General features: G+C 41.7%; 1 protein-coding gene across 12 annotated transcripts in view; it reads right to left on the reverse strand.

The window, feature by feature from the left end:
- The window catches only part of WNK3 (WNK lysine deficient protein kinase 3), a 145117-nt gene extending 128999 nt beyond the window's left edge, over window positions 1-16118 (reverse strand). For 8 of the 12 annotated variants that reach the window (XM_072991385.2, XM_072991384.2, XM_078386517.1 and 5 more), the window contains exon 1: window positions 10290-10719. The gene's annotated coding sequence lies outside the window, so the exon portion shown is untranslated. The other 4 variants (XM_072991382.2, XM_072991383.2, XM_078386514.1 and 1 more) reach the window with 4 other exon arrangements.
- Window positions 16119-20308: the final 4190 nt, after the last annotated feature.

Raw genomic sequence — 20308 nt, forward strand, 5'->3', positions numbered from 1 at the left:
ACGTTTCGCCAGTCTCTGTGGCCGGCATCTTCAGAGGACAGCACCTGTGCTCTAGTGCTGTCCTCTGAAGATGCCGGCCACAGAGACTGGCAAAACATTAGGAAGAACAACCTTCAGAACATGGCCAAAGAGCCCAAAAAACCCACAACAACCATTCTACCTTATCCCCCCTGTTTAGAGTATAACAGTGCAATACAATCTACTGCAACATCATCCATTTTGTTTACATTGTGGATCACAACCCCATCTAAAATACACAAGGTTACAATGATATATTATCGCTAGAACACTGATTACTTAAGAAAACAATGCACTACAGTATCTCCATACAAGTGAAGGAAATAAGACAAGTATGACTCCCATCAGACTGTTGAGAGGTCCCAGGGAAAGGAGCACCTGTCTGTTCTTGGTTCTAAATAGTTTGTATTCTGTAGCTGTTGCTTTACTTTATATGCAGCTGGAATTCATAGACAAGAGGTACCAGTTACTAGCAGCACAGTAAAATATAGTTTTTGTATTAACAATTAACACATCTATAAAGTTTTTAAAGGCTGGCTCAGAAGATTTGTGAATAATCCCAACTCATAAATGCAGATGTGTGATGGGTTTCTGGCTAGCAACAACTGTACATCTAATTTCTTGATAAGTGAAGAATGAACTGGACCTGAAGAAACCTTCCTATATTTTAAATAAGCAGTTCAACGTCAATTAAACCTGCTGTATCACAAGAGCAAAGGGTGCCAACTAAGAGCAGAAGGTCTCCAATTCAAACCTCACGTCAGCTATGAACTCACTACATTGCTGATAATAAGCCACTTTTTCAATCTGAACTCTCCATCTTCAATAACAGTATTTTATGGTGAAAAGTAATATGATATGGTGAAAGTAATGATATGATACTACAGAGAATTTAGGAAAAAAAATTACTTACACCTGTAATAAACCCACTTTGTAAAATGCAAAATATCTTCCTGACTAAGTGTTAATGCCCAGCTCAAGTATTCTTTCTGAAAGCCAGCACTTAGAAATCTAGATAAATCATTTTTGTCAACTTTGTACCATCTGCCAGAATATCAACTCCTCAATACAACATACACTCAGACACATCAAGGGAACACTTCACCTTCATGGATGCACCTTTTTTCTTACACATTCCAAATGTATGCTGCTATTGGAGGATGAAACATTTGTGACGTTGTCAAAGAGCCATACATTCTATTATGTCCAAATATACCCAGGATTTAATAAAATTACCAAAAAAAGTTGTGTGATGCACTTAGAACAGAACAGCTGATACATAACTTGATGAGGGAACAGAACACCTACGGTATTTCTTCTTCTAACTTGATGGCTACATAAAGGCATATAAGGACTACAATTTGGCTAAAACTATATGCTTAAGGCTGGCTGAATCACTCTGAAAGTTAGGTATCTGACCAGAGGTTGAAAGCTCAATTCTGAGGCCAGCCTGTGTAGCCTTAGGCAACCTGCAGTCTCAGAGTGCCCACAGAAGAAGGGAATGGCAAAATACTCCATACCTAGAAAACCCTTGAAAGAACTGACATGATAGCACACTAATTATTATTATTGTTGTTGTTGTTGTTGTTGTTGTTGTTGTTGTTGTTGTTGTTGTTGTTTGGTGGTGGTGGTGGTGGTGGTGGTGGTGGTGGTGGTGGTGGTAGTAGTAGTAGTAGTAGTAGTAGTAGTAGTAGTAGTAGTAGTAGTAGTAGTAGTAGTAGTAGTAGTAGTAGTAGTAGTAGTAGTAGTAGTAGTAGTATACATTTAAGACACTGGCAGGGAAAAAATGTAAGACCAGGAGCCCTGACTTAGAAGTTTGATTTTCCACCTACTTTGACATAGAATCCTAATTCCATCATCATATACCTGGAACTCAAAAGTCTTACCTAGAATTCTTGTGCTTCAATCCAGGGTTTCCCAATTTAAATTCTTCATTTATTACTTACTCACTCATTCCCACAAATTTTATGCTAAACAAAAACTGGCAGTATTAACACTTAATAGGGCTGAGATCATCTGAGTCGGTGTTTCAGACCCATGTTTTATCAGTTCTCCCTTACAATAAAGGATAAGGCAGAAGTGCTTACAAAATGGAAGCCTGGTGGGACTACAGATTTGCTATCTCTGGCCAACAGGACAGGCATATTAAAACAAAAGGATGGAGGCGAATCCTGTTAGCAAGCAGCTTTTTGGTGTGGGTTGCAAGCAAAATAAAGAAGATAAAAACTTAAATAAGCATAAGGGATGATGTGCAACTTTTCCTGTCCTAATTTAAAAGTGAAGTTGGGAACTGCCTGTGCCTCCTGAGATGCATACACCACTTTCAGAGAGGTATCAAGTCTTTGGGTGAGAAGTCAATTAACCCAAAGAGACTCAAGCAAAAGAGCCATTCTCTGAACCAGTCTATAGCCAATTCCAGTCTATAGCCAAAATCCAGACTCAAAAATGGAGAGGTTGTCCACATGCTTTATGAATACAAATGACTCCATTTTTCTATGGGAATTCTATTTGTTGCCAATATTTAGCAAACCATCCAGAAGCCTGTTTTAAAAGTGCATTACATACCAGGTTAGATACAATTACTATTAACTCACAGTCTCTGATGTTTAAAACCAGTCAGTAAGAGATCCAGTCTCTTGTAAGGAATCTTGGCCTTTAGCCAACAGTAGCATTTGGGTTCAGCTACAAGTCAAAACTGCCTGCTAGGCTCCTGATTTGTACATGCGCGCACGCACGCACGCACACACACACACACAAAACAGCTGACCAACGTTTTTTAAAAGAGATGTTGGAACTCTCCATGACTTTTATTTAAATTAGGCATTTCAACAGCAACCTAAAAATATCGAAACTGCTTTTGATATCAAGTTCAATTCTGAAGTGTCTTCTATTGCCACTTCTGGTATTTACATACACTGCGAAGTACAGATAAGTTATTAATAGTCACAGGACTCTTCTCACAACCAATATAAAACCAATTGCGGTATTTTATTACACACAACCAAAACAGAACCTTGCATTGTGAACCAGCTATGATACAGCATCACCTTTCCCCCATTACATTTAGTTGCTTCTGTTCATGAAATAGAATTTGTTGTTTTCTATTCCAAAAGACATAATTGCCACTTCTGCTGGTGAATTCACCAAGGCTCTTTTCATACTTCTGAAACCACAACAGCTAGCTGGATTCTTGATGTACAGTATGTCTTTCTCAGGCAAATGGATGCCCAACTAGCTAAAATTCCAAGTCACAATATTCACTTCCACTTTCATGAGAAAGATATCAATATATGGTGCTCAACTCACAAAGTACTGACTTCACAAACTGCAACTTTAATTAATGGAGCAACTATAATGACAGAGAGGTTCGTCATCGTTTAGTCGTGTCCGACTCTTCGTGACCCCATGGACCAGAGCACGCCAGGCGCTCCTATCTTCCACTGCCTCCCAGAGTTGTGTCAAATTTATATTGGTTGCTTCGATGACACTGTCCAACCATCTCATCCTCTGTCGTCCCCTTCTCCTCTTGCCTTCACACTTTCCCAACATCAAGGTCTTTTCCAAGGAGTCTTCTCTTCTCATCAGATGGCCAAAGTACTGGAGCCTCAGCTTCAGGATCTGTCCTTCCAGTGAACACTCAGGTTTGATTTCCTTTAGAATTGATAGGTTTGTTCTCCTTGCAGTCCAGGGGACTCTCAAGAGCCTCCTCTAGCACCACAGTGCAAAGGCATCAATTCTTTGTCAGCTTTCTTTATGGTCCAGCTCTCGCTTCCATACATCACTACAGGAAAAACCATAGCTTTCACTATTTGGACTTTTGTTGGCAAGGTGATGTCTCTGCTTTTTAAGATGCTGTCAAGGTTTGTCATCACTTTCCTCCCAAGAAGGTGTCTTTCATTTTGTGGCTGCTGTCTCCATCTGCAGTGATCATGGACGTGACAGACAGAGGGGAGGACGGCCAGGAAGTGTGAATTCACAGATGACCACTTCAAGAACCAGAGTTACAGGTAAGTAACCTCTCTTTCTTCTTTGTGCTCTCTATGAATACACACTAATGGGTGATTAACAAGCTTACCGTACAGGTGGAGGGACATCACAGCAAGACGAGGACAAGACCGCAAGACCGAAAGCCACGTCCGACTTAGCCCTTACATCCAGGCAATACTGGGATTCAAATGTCAACAGAGTGAACCAAGTAGCAGCCTTGAAAATATCTGGAATAAGTACACCTTGCAGAAAAGCCGTGGAAGTGGCTATTGCTTTTCTGGAATAAGCCTTAATCTGTGTAGGCAGAGGGTTTGGAGCAAGTTGATATATGAGACCTATGGTTTGAACAATCCATCATGAGACGATTTGAGGAGATACATGTGTTCCTCTATGTGGCAAATGTATAGAAACAAACAGCTCCTTAGACTTCCGAAAGGAAGCAGTTCTTTTGATGTGGAATGCGAGAGCCCTTCTCACATCCAAAAGGTGGAGGGATCGCTCAAGGTCCACTGATGGTGACAGGAAGAAGGTGGGGAGGACGATAGGCCGACAGACATGAAATTCGGAAACAACCTTAGGGAGAAAGGAGATGTCTGGATACATCGTGACTTTATCTGGATGAAACTGCAGGAACGGAGGGTCTACTCATAGGGCTGCAAGTTCAGACGCCCTACGGGCTGATGTGATAGTGACCAGAAATAGCACTTCAAAGGAGAGTAGACATTCAGAAGAAGTGGTAAGAGGCTCAAAGGGTGGTAATGAAAGGCGAAGGCAGCATCCAAATCCTTTGGTTGGTAGGCTATAATAGCGGACATATAAACCGTAAATGAGAGATTACAGTCGAAGAGATAAGAAAGAAAGGCCAAAACTGCAGGGAGGGTAGTTGGAGGCATAGGGAGATTATTTTGGCAAGCGAACCTCTGGAAGGCAGCAGTTTCCAAGCAAAAAATCAATTTGTGGCAAGTTTTCTCGTGTGAGTGTGGATGATGTTCAACAAGGGTGGATCCTCCAAGTCGAGAGATGAAGCGATTGTAGGTTGGGATGGTAAATTTGCCCCTGATGCTGGGTGAGAAGGTGTGGGGGCAGGGGTTCTTGATTTGCAGACCTTTCTTGTAAGGCGACAAGGTTGCATGAACTTGGACGTCGTTGCAGTGTGTGCCCCAACCGACAGGGCTGCCATTGGTTGTAATTTGAGTCGTCAATTGGAGAAGTGCAAACAGTCTGCCAAGAAAGAGGCTGGCCAGGGTGATCCACCAAATTAACTGAGAGGGAAGTTCGGAAGTGACTTGCAGAAGTATCGTGGGTGAGTCAAGAAGAAGGTCGAATAGGGAGAGATACCATGACTGTAGCGAGCGCATTTTTAGTTGGGCGTGTTGGATAATGGATGTGGTGGAGGTGATGAGGCCAAGGAGGTGTTGTACTTGATGAGCCGTGATGAGCGCATGAGGCTGGAAATGGTTGACAAGAGTACGTATTTTGATTGCACGTTCACGAGAGAGAAAAGCCCTCACATGACGTGAGTCCAGAGTAGCGCCTATGTAAGTAACATTTTGAGAGGGAGTTAGTACTAACTTGCTGACACTGACCTTAAGGCCCATATCTGCTAGTAAAGAAAGAGTGACAGCAATGTTCCTCAGCGCTTGTGCGTGTGACTGAGCTATGAGTAACCAGTCGTCGATGTACGGAAACAGTGAGATTCCTAGAGTGCGAAAATGCGCTGCTACGGGGGCCATGCATTTCGTAAATACTCATGGCGTGGTGGAGAGGCCGGACGGCAGCGCATTGAATTCGTAGGTAGTATGACCTAGGGAGAAGCGAAGAAATTTGCAGTGGTCTTGTCTGATGGTGATATGAAAATATGCGTCACTCAGGTCAATGACCAAGAACCGATCTCCCTTTTGTAGAAGAGGAAGGATACGCTCTAGAGTCCCCATGTGGAAATACTTTTGAATGATAAAATAATTGAGGTCAAGGAGGTTGAGAATAGGTGAGAAAGACTTGGTTTGATGATTGAAATGGCTCCCTTTGAGAAGAGAGCTTGAATCTCTAGTTCGAGGGCACTGAATGGCAGGGTTAGGACAGTCTGCGGTGGGGGAAGGAAATGAACTCTAGCCTGTATCAGTGGATATGATTGCCAGAACCCACAAATCGGTGGTTATGTGTGCCCAAGATCAAAAATGGGGCACTAGATGGGTGGTGAGGGGAGTGGATAGGGTATGATTTGGATGGTAGGAGAGTCAAAGATTCTGTTTGTTCTTTTTATCAGGACGGCTGAAGGATTTCCAAGGACACTGATGATGAGTGTACTGGCGAGGCTGGAACGTGGAAGATGATTGAGGTAAGTAATGTTGTTTTTCTGGAAAGGGCTTTTATTGGTGAAAGGGATATGGATGACGGCAGTGGTATCTTTCAGGCTGATAATATGACTGAGTATTATATGAGCATGCTGTCTTTCTCATCTTTCGTAAGTTGTCAAGAATCCCGTCTGTTTTCTCATCAAATAGACCCACACCGTCAAAGGGCAAGTCTTCACTATGAATTCTAGTGTCCTCCAAAATTTGAGCGGAGCCAGACATCTCTGCATAAAGCAACGGCTGTGGCCATATGTCTGAAGGCTGCCTCTTTTATGTCGTGCCATGATGCGTTCTTGTCTCGCTAATGCCATAGCCTCCTGATGATAGGCATAACCACAAGGCTTGTACTCCCCAGATGCTGATTGTAGTGACGGTAGAGCTTTGTTCCAGAGAAACCTACGACAGGCTCCCATTGATGCTAAATAGTTGGCAGCACGTAAGGTGAAAGATGCTAGAGAATAAAATCTACCGCCGATAATCTCCAACTTTCTGACCTCTTTATTGTTTGGAGTGATGTTAGAGCAATTACGTGCTCAGTTTTGTGTTGCGTGTATAATCACTGAGTTAGGAGGAAAATGTTTTGAGAGAAATTCCGTATCAGTGCCATGGGTCTTGTACAGATTCTCAATTCTCTGAGAAATCTGAGGCACTGAAGACGGTTTAGACCAAGACTGCTTAATCAGTTTGAGCAGTGATGGAATGACACCCATCCAAAATGGGGGTATCTGATCCTCATCAATATCCTCATACACCTTATCAGAGCCCAAATGAGTTGGCTGCTGGAGGTCCATGGCTTTGGCAATGCAAAGAATCAATTGTGAGTAAGATGAGAAATCTTCTGATGGAGATGGCGGATTGGTGTCAGCCACATCGGAACCAGGAGTCAGAAGATGGGGGGGGGATGATTCTAGTGGTGTTATTGAATCCGAGGAATCAGAATCTGAATATTGTACTGGTGAAAGCAAAGAATCCTGTTGGTATGAAGAGGCTGACGTATCAGGAAGAACGTCTGGCCAATGTCGTTCGGGAGCCATGGTATCATTCTTGCGAGGTATCAATCGAGTTGAGTGATCCAACTTACGCTTTTGAGGTTTCTTAGGATCTACGGTAGTGGGTGAAGGACTAGCATAAGTCGTGGTGGTGATGAATGGACTTGAGAAAAGGGATGATGAACAGACTTGAGAAATCGTATCGGCCATCAGTTCGGAGGACTTGGTCGCCAGTTTTGGCTTCTTCGGTATAGAGGTTACTGGAACTGGAGCCACCTGAGCATGCCATTTATGAGGTTTGTTTTGGGGCTTTGGTACTGGAGGAGGAGGTGCAACTTCATCATCTGCTGACTGATCATAATAGTAGCCACCTGAGGAGGTGAGGGGGACTCTGAAGAATCCGAAGGGTAGTAGTAGGCATACCAAAGGCGCTTGGGTTCAGCGTAACGTTCAATATCATGCTGCCAGTACCGATGTGGATGATGCCGATACCGTCTAGGCTGTGGTTCGTAGTAAGCTGGAGGCTCATAAACGGTGACTTGCTTGGGCCAGTGTTGTTGAGCCTGAGCGTCCTGCGATACCGACAGTCCTGAAAGTCTCAGAGGCTGCGACAGAGCAGTACCGGAACAGCCAGTGTCCCCAATATGGTGGAGTTTAGCTCTCTTCTCCTGCAAAGTCACTGGATCAGCAGGGGCAGATGCTGATTCAGACTCACACCCAGATACAGGGCAACCCAAAGATTTGGGGCTTCAACAGTTACCTCAGCCAAGGTGTCCACCCAGGAGGGAGATTGAGCCAACAGAGGAGAAGGCAGTTATCCGGATGGAGGCGGAATGTATTTGTGGTCAGTATCAAGATCGATAGGCAGTTGATCCTGCACAGGAGTGTGTTGTACCAGCGGCTGAGCATCGATGGAAGACTTCTTCAGTTTCTTTGGTTTGGTATCGACCGGTTTCAAAGTGGATTTTGGTGTCGGAGCTGATTGAGATGCCGATCCCAAGGACTTAGACTTAGGCATTTTTGGCTTGGATTTAGGTGTTGGCAACACAGAGTTGGTAGCAGAAGTGGTGGTTGTGAACCCTGTGCCTCATCCATCTTGGATGGGGGATGAAGAGATTGCTCTCACAAGGAAGATTTAAGGCACTTTTGGCAGAGTTTGATGGCTTGTTTAGTAAAAATTTTACAATGGGAGCAGGAGGCTGGTTGATGCGATTCTCCCAGACAAAACAGGTAAGAACCGTGGCCATCACACACAGGCAACTTGTTTGTGCACAAAGTGCCCCTCTTAAACGGCCCTGTGGGAATGGAAAGTATGGGGGCGGGGAAATAAGGGGAAAATAAAATAAAATCCAAATCTTACAAAAGAATACAATTATTATGTTCCCCCAGGAAAAAGAACCAGATTGCGCGAACAGAGAGCTCACCAGAAGATGAGACCTCAACGGCAGCAAAAAAGAACTGAGGGAGTCGTAAGGACTGGCGGACCACGTGTAGTGGGGGGTGGTCGTAGTGAACACATGTTTGAGCTCTAGAATATTCCAGAGACCTCTGTGGAGGCACAGATTAAACCCATTAGTGTGCATTCATAGAGACCAAGAAGAAGAACCATGAGTTATTTTAAACACATTTCTTTAGGCTCTCAAATCACATTTTTTAAAAAGATTGGAACATCTGGATTTGTCTTTCAAATAGTTTTTAATAAATTAAAACATACCACCCACCAATGTATTTGTCCCCAATAATATATGATTCTCATTTCACATGCAGCCTGAAGGCACCTGTGTATCAAAATATCAAAGAATGGCATGATCTAAATCTTAGAGCAGACACAGCTTCAAAGAAAGGTTCTAGTCAAAAATTAATTTAAAAGTACCCTAAGGAAACCAAAGGAATTTTATATTTCCTTTTGGTGATCCCCAATGAGAGGGATATAATCTTATCCCCCACAACCACCTGAAATATTTCTCCAAGAAAGCTAAAGAAATTCAGCAGCACTATCTTAGCAATGTTTATTCAGAAGTAAGCCCAACTGTGTCCAATAGTGATTATTTGCTGGCAAGAGTAGTTAAGGTTTCAACCTATCACATTTATTTTAAAATAAATATACTTCACCAGTATACCCTCCGCTGGAAGCAGTAGGGGGGAATCCCCTGGTGAATTCAGTTTGCAAAATTCCTTTGGGTGGAGGAACTATACAGCCCCACACAAAGATTTTTTTTAATCCTGCAGAATAAGATTGGCACTACATCACAGCAGGATAAGTGCAAACGAGCAATAACATAAATAAAAATTAAAATCATAAAGAACAAAAGGTGGCAAATTGGACCCTGTGAAACATTTAGAGCAAAGGCACAAATAATTTAAAGGAAAGGAAGCTTCTTTCTCCTTGATCAAGCTCATTTGAATGCTATACACAGCTTTATACACCAACACATACATACGGGGAAAATAAAATATCAATATAAAATATCAGCTCCATTCTTTCTTGCTAGGACTCACCCCACAAAGAAATCCCATCCACCCGGATGCATCCACACACACCTGTCTTTCAAACATTACAGTCCCAGATGAAATCTTAAGATAATTTTTTGTTCTCCCCCACACCTTACCGCCACCGTCCAGAAACACCTCGCGGATACCTTCTACCTACACATCTTTTCTAGGAATTAAGTCCTGTTGATTGCAGATCAGTTCATTTCCAAGGCATGGGACTTTATCTCATAATGTTGCATTTCTGGCTGAATCCATTTTCTACTCCAACCACCACCACTACCACTCTAGCAGTGCTCAGCACAGCGGCGATCCATCCAGACATACTGTAGTCACATGCACAAAGCCGCCCAGACCCCCCCTCCTCTTCTTGTTCTCTCTCTCTCTCCTTATTACCCACCCATCCTTACGAGCAGGGGGGAAGCCCCATCTTTCCAACGTTGCTCCTTACCCAATATGATAGGGCTTGGGTTAGCGCAGGGGGGACGCATCTCTCCATCTCTGTGGATTCCTCTCAAACAAACCCCATGGAAGCAGCAAAGAGGCGGTGGGAGATGCTCACTGCATCAAGGGAGAAAAGCCCCCTCCCCACCCTTCTTTCAAGGAAGAACTTCCGGGTAATGGTAAACCTTGTCTGCCTAAGCAGGTGAAGAGCAATCCTCTCCCTTCAACCTTCTGTCTGGGCTGTACTATTTTCAGGAAACCACCCCCTTCCACGCGCACACACACAAACGCAGAGGCGGAGGAGATGATGATGATAGCAGCAGCGGAGGCAGCCCTCGCGCAGCTTGACATGCCAACAAAGTCTCAATGAAGCGAACTACATCGGGGTAAACCAACTACCCGATAAGCGAGAGGGGGGGGAGAGAGAAAGGAGACACGCACAGAGGGGATGCTGTAGACAGGCAGAACACCCGGATGTCCAAAGAATACGCTCTTGCTCATCCTCACCCAGTGGAGATTTCCGCTCTTTTGTGATGAGCTTTAAGGGGCAGAAGCAATCCATGATAATTGGTACTAGCTCACTTGTGGAGACGCGTGCTGTTTGAGTCAGACTGCTGAAACATTTACGAACACACACACCCCGGCAACCCCCAGCTCTACAAAATGAGCGCGCGTGTGTGTGTGTGTGTGCGCGCGCGCAGCACGGGGAAACACAGACACACACACACACTCTAACTGTACGGTGGGTATCTCTTGGAAGAAACAACACAGCAATTACTTAACCTCTTTCAATAGGAAACAGCACATATCTAAACACCCCCACACTTTCTAGCACATATATTGTATATATGTATCCCCACATATATAGTATATACACATACACATACATACAAAGAAATAAAAGTTACATCGTGAAAGCACATCTGTTAGAGGAAGTAGACCAGTGTCTGGTCTTGGGATCAGGATACCTTCGCCCAAATCATCCCAATCCCATCTCTTCCGTCTCACTGTGTCTATGTGGGAATGCTTGAGTGTAAGACTGGGTGTTCCGAATGGATCTGTCACTGAAACACTCTCCTCTGCCAGCATGAAAACCAAGAGAACATCCAGATTAGGCTTTTATTGTGCAATCATTCTGCCTCGTTAACTGAGTTGTATAGTGGGACAGACAACACCTTCAGCTTCTAACTCTTAATTGTTTCCCACTATTTATGCCATCTTTCTTCTTACCACCAAAAAAAAAAAAAAACTGTTAAAGAAGTAAGATGGAGTAGCTGCCTAAAGTCTTTTTACTGATAGCACTAGGTGTTGTGTTTCTAGAAGCCCCCTAAAACCATGAAGATTAAACATACTTAGGGTACATATGAAATTCAGGAATCATACTTTCCATTAATGTAAAAAAAGAAAAGAAAACCTGAGCAATTATAAAGGTGCCCCAATTAATCATTCAAAATATTTTAAATACACATTTAGTACAAGTGCTTACTTAAAAAGCCAGTTTCTTGGCAAGCTCTCTCTTCCAAAAAGAGGCCTAGATTGTGCTTGCTGCAACCACACCATTTGAAATAACATAGGATGCCTTTTGCTTCCAACAATTATTCTAGAAGCAAAATATTAAAGAATCCTGAGATTGTGAAATGGAGTGTACCACTTCAGAGAGCAGCATGAGAGTAACATTCCAAATTCTCTTCAGTTTAGTAGTAAGTGCAAATAAAAATAACAGTACAGTTGACAAATGTGCTGCAGCAGAACTTACAGACTTTCTTCTTGGCAGGACTATTTTGCACAAAGCAAATGAAAATGGCAAACTCATCTGTTGTGATTAAGTCCATTCTACTACCTCCTACTTCCGTCATCTCATCAGTCAACTAGGTGTATTGTTGTTTTGCCCACCAAGTCATGTTTAACTTACAGAGACCCTAACAGGGTTTTCACGGTACAGTATGTGAAATCTTGAATAAGTACTTTACTACTGGCCCACACGCAGTAAGTTTCCATCAATGAACAGGGGTTTAAACCTAGGTCTTCTGAAGGTGCTACTAAATTGCAATGTACTCCTCCAACTACTCTGGATTTAGCACAATGCAAATCATTTCAACATTTCCCAGTTACATTACTTTAATATAACTACAAGGGAACTTGTACTTTTATTTGAGAAATTATTTATTTTTGAACACCTGTTAGGAGGTTGTTTATTTTACATAAAACTCTACATTAAACTGCTTTTTAACACATTTTTGGCTGAGCGAATAGCTGTGTCATTGTATTCTGTGTGCAGAGGCCTTCCTTGCAGAGTCTTCATGATGTGTTTCAGCTGGTGTGGGATGCTCTCCCATCACAAAATCAGCAATTATGCCTGCTGTTTGCAGAGTTTCTTTTTTGCTTTCATTTTTAGAAACTGTTCAATTTAGCATTGTATTACATAGGCGCTGGAGACTTTTTATCTGTAATAGAATAACTTGGTTCAACTGAGGCAGTCCTAGCAGGATGGGGAGAGTGATATGAATTGAGCACATGACATGAACTGATACAATACTCTGACACAACTCTCAAATTATTTGGGTAATCCCATCCTCAATATAGTCTAACTCCCTACCTCACACTGATTCTTGCTACAGATAGATAGATAAATAGATAGACAGGCAGACAGACAGACAGGCAGACAGACAGACAGACAGACAGACAGACAGACAGACACACACACACACACACACACACACACACACACACACACACACACACACACACACACCAGTGATAAAGCTACAGGACAAACTTCTGGGCAACAAGATCTCTTTGACAATGGAACAAAGTGCTTTGGAGAGTGGAGAACTATACTTCATTGGGGGGTTCCAAGCAGAGACTAGATGGCCACTGTGCAGGATATTTTACCTGTAGATTTCCTGCTTCAGTCAGCGGTTAGGATTGGTGGCTCCTGTGGTCCCTTCCAGCTCTACAAGTGTATGATTCTATGGCCTTCCCACTTTCCCAAAACTAAATTCAAGGTTCTTTTGTGGAAAAAAAATCAATAGATAATGGGATTCCTTAATATAGGTAGTTTGAAGACCACTGAATCAGTGCAACACTTAAGGTGCTCAGAACCAAAGCTTGAAAAAAAAATACTTTTTCAGAATCCTCCTGCCAGCAAGATCACATGCCAAGGTGGCTGAAGAATTCTTGGAGCTGTAATCCAAAAATAAATTGTAGTCCCTTCACATATTCTGACCTTTACCTCAGAAATAACTCTTTAGTATTTCTATGACAGTGAAAGCTAACTGGCCTACATCTTATCACTCTGGTTCTGATTTGCAAATTTTAGTAATATCTTGATAGGCCCCATTCTGTGCAACACTGCATTTTGACTTTGTCTGTGTCCTCTCCTGCTCGTGAATCCTCACAGGGACAGGTATAAATACAGTACAGGGGACACAGTATGAGTACTCGCGGGGTCTAAAGAAGTGGATTTCGACCCATGGAAACCCACACAGAAACAAATCTGCTAGTTTTTTAATGCCACAATATTTTGTTCTTGATCCACTCCCCCTTTCCCCATGTTAATTTTGCCAACATGCTGAGACAAACAAACATGGATTAAAAAAAAACTAATAATGTTTCTAAAATCTAATTAAGGTTATTCAGCAACTGTTAGGAATCCATTGCCTATTATTGCATTAATAGTGGCACCAATATGCAGATTTCATTTAGTCCTTTCCCTTTCATCTATGCTGCTGAAACAATTAACTATTTAATTAATTAACAAGGAAGCATCTATTTTAGTGTTATCTGTTTCAAGAGCAAGACTCATGTAAGGAGAACTGAAACATGTCTACTTTCTCTCATCACTGCACATATATGTGGGAAGAAACAGTAAATAATGTACTGAACACCTTTTTTTCAATAGAATTACTGAAGACATCATACTAATATCATTAATTTATAAAGTTTTGCTACAGATGATCCAACATCAGCCTTTATCTGTCTTTGGAGGTCAGACTAGGTGCACCCCAAACCAAGACCTTAGAGCAAAAAATAGCTCTTGGTAAAGAAACACCTAAGTAGCATACCTGGCCTTCCCCAAAGGACACATCTCTGTGAAAATGTAACAAGTATCAAAATCAGCATACTGTAACTCCTTGGAATTATTTTTGTTTTTCAGCACTTGCATAGTGTACGTCTCCTTCAAAGCCCACATAACCTATATTTTTTATTTGTCCCTGGTTTCTCCCATTAACTCCCATTTCCATCTCCAATAAAACTTAAAACAACAACAAGCAGCATTAACCCACTCCTCTCCCTCTGTATGTTTCATCATTATTGCATTTCAGATTACAAAATCCTTTCAAGCAGTGGTCTATTTTTGTCTATCTACACAGGTAAATTACTGCTTAATCACACATCTACCACGAGTACAGTATTACTCTTATTACAGGGGCCAAACCTTTCCATATTTCACCAGTTTTTCCATATTCAAAAACACATTAAAATCAACAATCCCATAAGAAACATGGGGCCAATATTCAAAGAACTATTTCATTTCTCATAAACAGAAGAATGCAGAAAAAAACTTTGGCAGAGCCATAAACAACATCAAGGAATAGCTGCTAACATACCATGAATGACAAATAAATGTGCAATTTGGGTAGGAGAATTTATGTCCACAACCTGTAAAATTGGATAGCATTACCAGGATTGAGTTACAGTACTGCCAATATGAGGTCTTTTCTCCCTCCCTCTCTCTCTCTCTGTGCGCACGCGCGCCATACGCACATAAATTTGTTCATGTGCGTGCTATGTACTATCATATAAAATAAGATTTTCAAAGTATGTGAAATATTTAAGGAGTGTTTTACTAGTGTGTGTCTCTCAGTTAAGTTTCCAAGTCTGAGCAGGGTTTTAAACCCAGGTCTCCTGAGTCTTAGTGTGACATTCTGTTCACTTCACCACATTGGCTCTCAGGGTCTTCTGTATATTTTTAGGTAAAAGGTGTGGATTGACTCCATACAGAAAGTGACATCCTTGCATTTGCAGGATGCTGAGCAGGACTGTTAATGATAGGGCATTTTGGAGGCCACCCATTCATTGGGTTGCCACAAGTCGCAGGCAATTTGATGGTATGTAACAACAAACCGCATTAAGCCTCCTGAGGTAAAAGGTGCAGGTCTTTTCAGTTCATTCACACACAAGTTCCCCAAAAGCCGCTATTCCACCTTCATTCATTCTTTATCAAGCACCTGCTACATCCCAGTCAAATAAGATTGCATCCTCCACGTGTGGACAAAACATACATTGCAGGGCGGGAGTAGTTCTTAAGGATGGGGCAGAGTGAGAAACTACGGCCAGGCTCAGAAATTCTAGTTTGGTCATTGTGTAACTGTATAGGCATGTGGGTATAGGGAATACTGTATACACATCCCATCCATTTTGTCAGCCAGCATAGCATGCTATATTTGGGAGGCCCAGGGTCCAATGAACGAAGTCAGGAGGCTCACTTTATGGCCAGTCATTATTTTTCAGCCCGACCTACCCTCAGAGGGTGGTGCTGAGGGGGGAAAAAGTGGGGTGGTCTTAAAGGTTTCCTTTCAGTCCTTGAAGGGAGGGCTAAATTTCACTGTGTTGCATTTTAAAAGGTCCCTAAGACCTCTGTGGTAAGGTATTCATGAAGAGATTTCCTGCCCTCTGAAACATCTTTTATCATTCCTAAAACCTTCCCATACTAAGCCTCCATCCTCGTTTATACTAACCTTTCTCCCTCTCAGAGTATCAGTAAACATCCTCCCTCCGTGTTAGGACACCTACGTGACTACGACTTTTTCTCCACAACCACTGAAATGGGGCTCTCAAACCTATATGAACGCGCCGCCCCCAACAGGATCACTCGTGGAGAGCGTCAAGAGGGCGGGAGGGAAGGGGGACGGCAAGGCGCCGAGCGCTGGAAAAAAAAGCGGCGAGCAAGGGAGGGAGGGAGGGAAGGGAGGGAGGCGACGGTACCACCTTGGCAGGGGGCGGGCGGAAGATGGTCCCCCGCTGGATTCCCCTGCTTCTACCACAGCCCCCAATCCATCCCTATTGGATTATTGGGGCGCAAGGCGTCTCGGGAATTGTAGTAGAGCATCCCTTCCTCATGAGATGGGAGGGCGGTGTAGCGGGGTAACAACAGAGGATGGGATGAAACATCAGCCATTTTGTGTGCCTCGGTCACTAGAAAGGCGTAGTACGGATTAGCACCTCTGCGTTGGAACATAAATGCAAGAGAACAAGAAGAATGCCAATATATTTTCTGGAATGAAGTTTTATTTTGAAAATATAGCTACACGCACAAACAAACACACTATGTATGTATGTATGTATGTATGTATGTATGTATGTATGTATGTATGTATGTATGTATGTATGTATGTATGTATGTATGTATGTATGTATGTATGTATGTATGTATGTATGTATGTATGTATGTACACTTCTGTCCTCTGTGCCCTTTTTTTCCAACCAAGCAATTTTTTTTTATAATTTTAATAGAACAGGAAGACTACTTCAGTAATGTCATTATGTAGGCTGTATACAAGGAGGCACAATGCTTGCCTTTCATGAACTTTCTAATCTCTTGTTGGATTGGAAGTAAATAGCAATGGCATGTGTACGCTGGTACACTTAACTAGAAATAAACTGAAGGGAAGTCACCTTGGATCTTCTTTCCAAATTGATCAGTGTATGATATTGGTGATGCTCTTATTGGAAATAGTGCATCTGGAGCCTGATGGGGTTTGCACTGTGAGGCAATAGAATGAAAGATCCATGTTTGTATCAATTTGCAAATATAGGTTATTAATGAATTAAACTTCTAGTGTCTACTTGAAACAAAAACAACAACCCAAGAACAGTTCCTGCCTGTATTTTGCACAGGGAAGGTCAGGATCTGCTGGATCTGTGGTATTCCTCTCTCAAGAGAAACAAATATTTTGAAGATGGTGAAGCCTTTTTTAGTGGTAAATAAGAATGTTGGTGAAGACCAGGCTGGATAAAGGAGAACTCGGCAAATCTGAGATCTGGTCTGGTTGTGGAGAAAGTGGAAGTACCAAACTGCTCAGGGCCAGTTTTCTTATCAGATGTGTTGTTACCAGTCCTTAACAAGATGCGGTACATTGCAGGAAGAGATTTCACATCCCGTATGCTTTCCCTCCAGTTTTATTTGATCCCCAGGAGGACTGAACTTAAGAAGCAATGTCAATACTGTACTTACGATATCTGCTGTATGTAGGATGCTTACTTAGTTTCTGTTACTGTACTGTACTATGATTCTCAAGCCTGTTCAGCTTCTAACAGTCCTCTCTGTTGGTCTTAACGAAGTTAGTGGAGTTAATGTAATCATAGTACATTTAATTAACACACACATTCATCATTCTTTAAAACCTAAAACTCTTATCGGAGCTTCTCCTTGAGTAATTTTTGGGGTTTTTTCCTTCTTCCAGTGCAGGCTGTAAGTTTTCCAACGCTAGAGGTAGCCATGTTTGTAGCAAAAACAACAAAGACTTGTGGCACCCCAAAGATTAGTAATTTTTGTTTGGCATAAACTTTTATGGACTGTAGGTCATTTCATCAGATGCATGACATGTTACCTGAATATACACATGATTTGGTGGAACAAGAACGAAACAGAACAGAAATACAAAAGGTCCAAACCTGAGTGATAGCGCTGATTAAAGATCTCCTGGCTTAAAACAAACACCTAATTTTTGTTTAGATTTATGTGCTTTCCTATTCTTCAGATTTTGCCATCTACCCTAATTAAGACTTCTGCAGAACTTGGAAGCTTGTGAATTTATAGATGACCCAAATAAAATAATTGCTTACTTTTTCATTTTGGATCTTGTTTTATTCCTATGAATCAACACCTGGCCCTTTAAAAAAAACTGAACCTTATCTTACCATTTAATGAACAATAATCAGAAACAACAAGAAAATGTTAGCATAGATAAACAGATGCACCAGTGACAAAAAGTATTGGTACAATTCAAATATGAAAAGAGGAAGAGAAAAGACAGTTTACATTCCAGAGCAGGAAGACTCATGATCCCACCCCCTTGTGGAAGTAGTCCAAGCAGCACAGGAAGGATGGAAAGTGGTCAGCAGCGCAGGGAAGTACCAGACAGGCTACTTCCGCAATTGGCATGGTATGAACAATGATGGCCACAAAAGCCACTCTGCAAACAGTAAATGGTCAGGCAGTTCTGGAGGTGATGTCCAAAGGGTCCGGCCACCTGTGGTTGCAATATTCATATTCAACTCCTCTGAGAGACAAATATTAATATCCAGTTTCTAACATAGTCTGAGATTTGATTCGCACATGGGATGTATAAGGACAAAGGGTTTTAATCTCTCTACATGTATTAATCAAATATTTTGTTTGTTTGTTTGTTTGTTTGTTCAATTTATATCCTGCCCATCTGGTATATTCTACCACTCTGGGCGGCTAGTCTACTCAGATATGTCTCTACCATCACCTGAATTAAGTTTGACCATTATTTTGACAGTTTCCATCTCCTATAATTTCTGCATTTCGATCCTCACAACCATTTTTAATTAAAATAACTTGCTGATAGAGTTCAGCTTGGGTGCAGGCATTTGAAAGATCATATCATCCCACATGAGCCTTCTTGATTTCTAAGTTATTTTGGGGAGATCCTTCTCTTGGTTCTACCACCCTTCCCAAGCTCATGTGGTGAGAACACAGAAAAGGGCCTACTCAGTTGCTGTTCCCAGGTTGTGGGATGCGCTGCCCTGAGAAGCCAGTTTGGCTATCTTCTTTTTGTGTTTCTGTCTTCAGGCAAAGACTTTTAAGCAGTAAGTTGCCCCAGGAATGCTGATTTTTTTACTTAAAGTTTTTAAAAGGTTTTAAAATTGTTTTTTTAAACTTGTTTTTAAATCTTAATATACAGTAGGACTGCCATATCCGTGGGATCAGTACCCGCAATCTCACTTATCCTCTACCTGAAAATAATAAATTGAAAAACCCAGAAATATGTATTTTCAATGTACAGTATACGTATTACCAAAGCTGGCCACTAAAGGGAACCAAAGAAAATCCTAGATATAGGGTTCACTTATACAGTATACAGTACAGTATCTGTGAAGATTTTCAGTCCTCCCAGTGAGATTATCTGGAAGATGAGTCATGGGAACTGGGCTTATTTCTTGTTCCTTTGAAACTTTTTGCTACTTATCCAAGTACCTTCTCCAGTCTGAGGAGAGTTGGTAGGAGACCCCTAATATATTCTCCACCTTGTATCACTTCCCTCTGGTCTGAATAGGCTCCTTAGATGGACAAAAGAGTGGAGTTGAGTGAAAATCCCACCTCCGCAGTCCTTCTCCACCCATTATCACTTATCTGCGATTTCCAGCATGTGTGGATAGTTGGAACCAATCCACTGCAGATACCACTGTCCTACTGTATGTTTTTTAAAATATAATATTTATATAGTGTTTTTACATCTGTTGTGAGCTGCCTTGGGTACCCTATGAGAAAGACAGCATATAAATAATGAAAATAATTAAATCTATCTGGAATGTAATGTTTATTTTTTTCATATTTGGATTGTACTAATCACCATGTACATGGTGCATCTGTTTATCTATGTTAAAATCTTCTTGTTGTTTCTAATTATTGTTTGTTAATGGTAAGATAAGCATCAACATTTTTTTTAATGGGCCATATGTTGATCCATAGGAATAAAACAAGAATCGAAATGAACAAGTAAGCAATTATTTTATTTGGGTCATCTATAAATTCACAAGCTTCCAAGTTCTGCAGAAGTCTTAATTAGGGTAGATGGCTAAAAAAATCTGAAGAACGGGAAAGCACAGAAGTCTTTGTTTTTAAATTAGGTGTTTGTTTTAAGCCAGGAGATCTGTAATCGATGCTATCACTCAGGATTGGACCTTTTGTATTTCTATTCTGCTTCGATCTTGTTCCACCCAATCCTGTGTACATTCAGGTAGCATGTCATGCATCTGATGAAATGAGGGTGCTCC

The sequence above is a fragment of the Pogona vitticeps genome, chromosome 2 (genome assembly GCF_051106095.1).
Source record: "Pogona vitticeps strain Pit_001003342236 chromosome 2, PviZW2.1, whole genome shotgun sequence".
Lineage (NCBI taxonomy): Eukaryota > Metazoa > Chordata > Lepidosauria > Squamata > Agamidae > Pogona > Pogona vitticeps.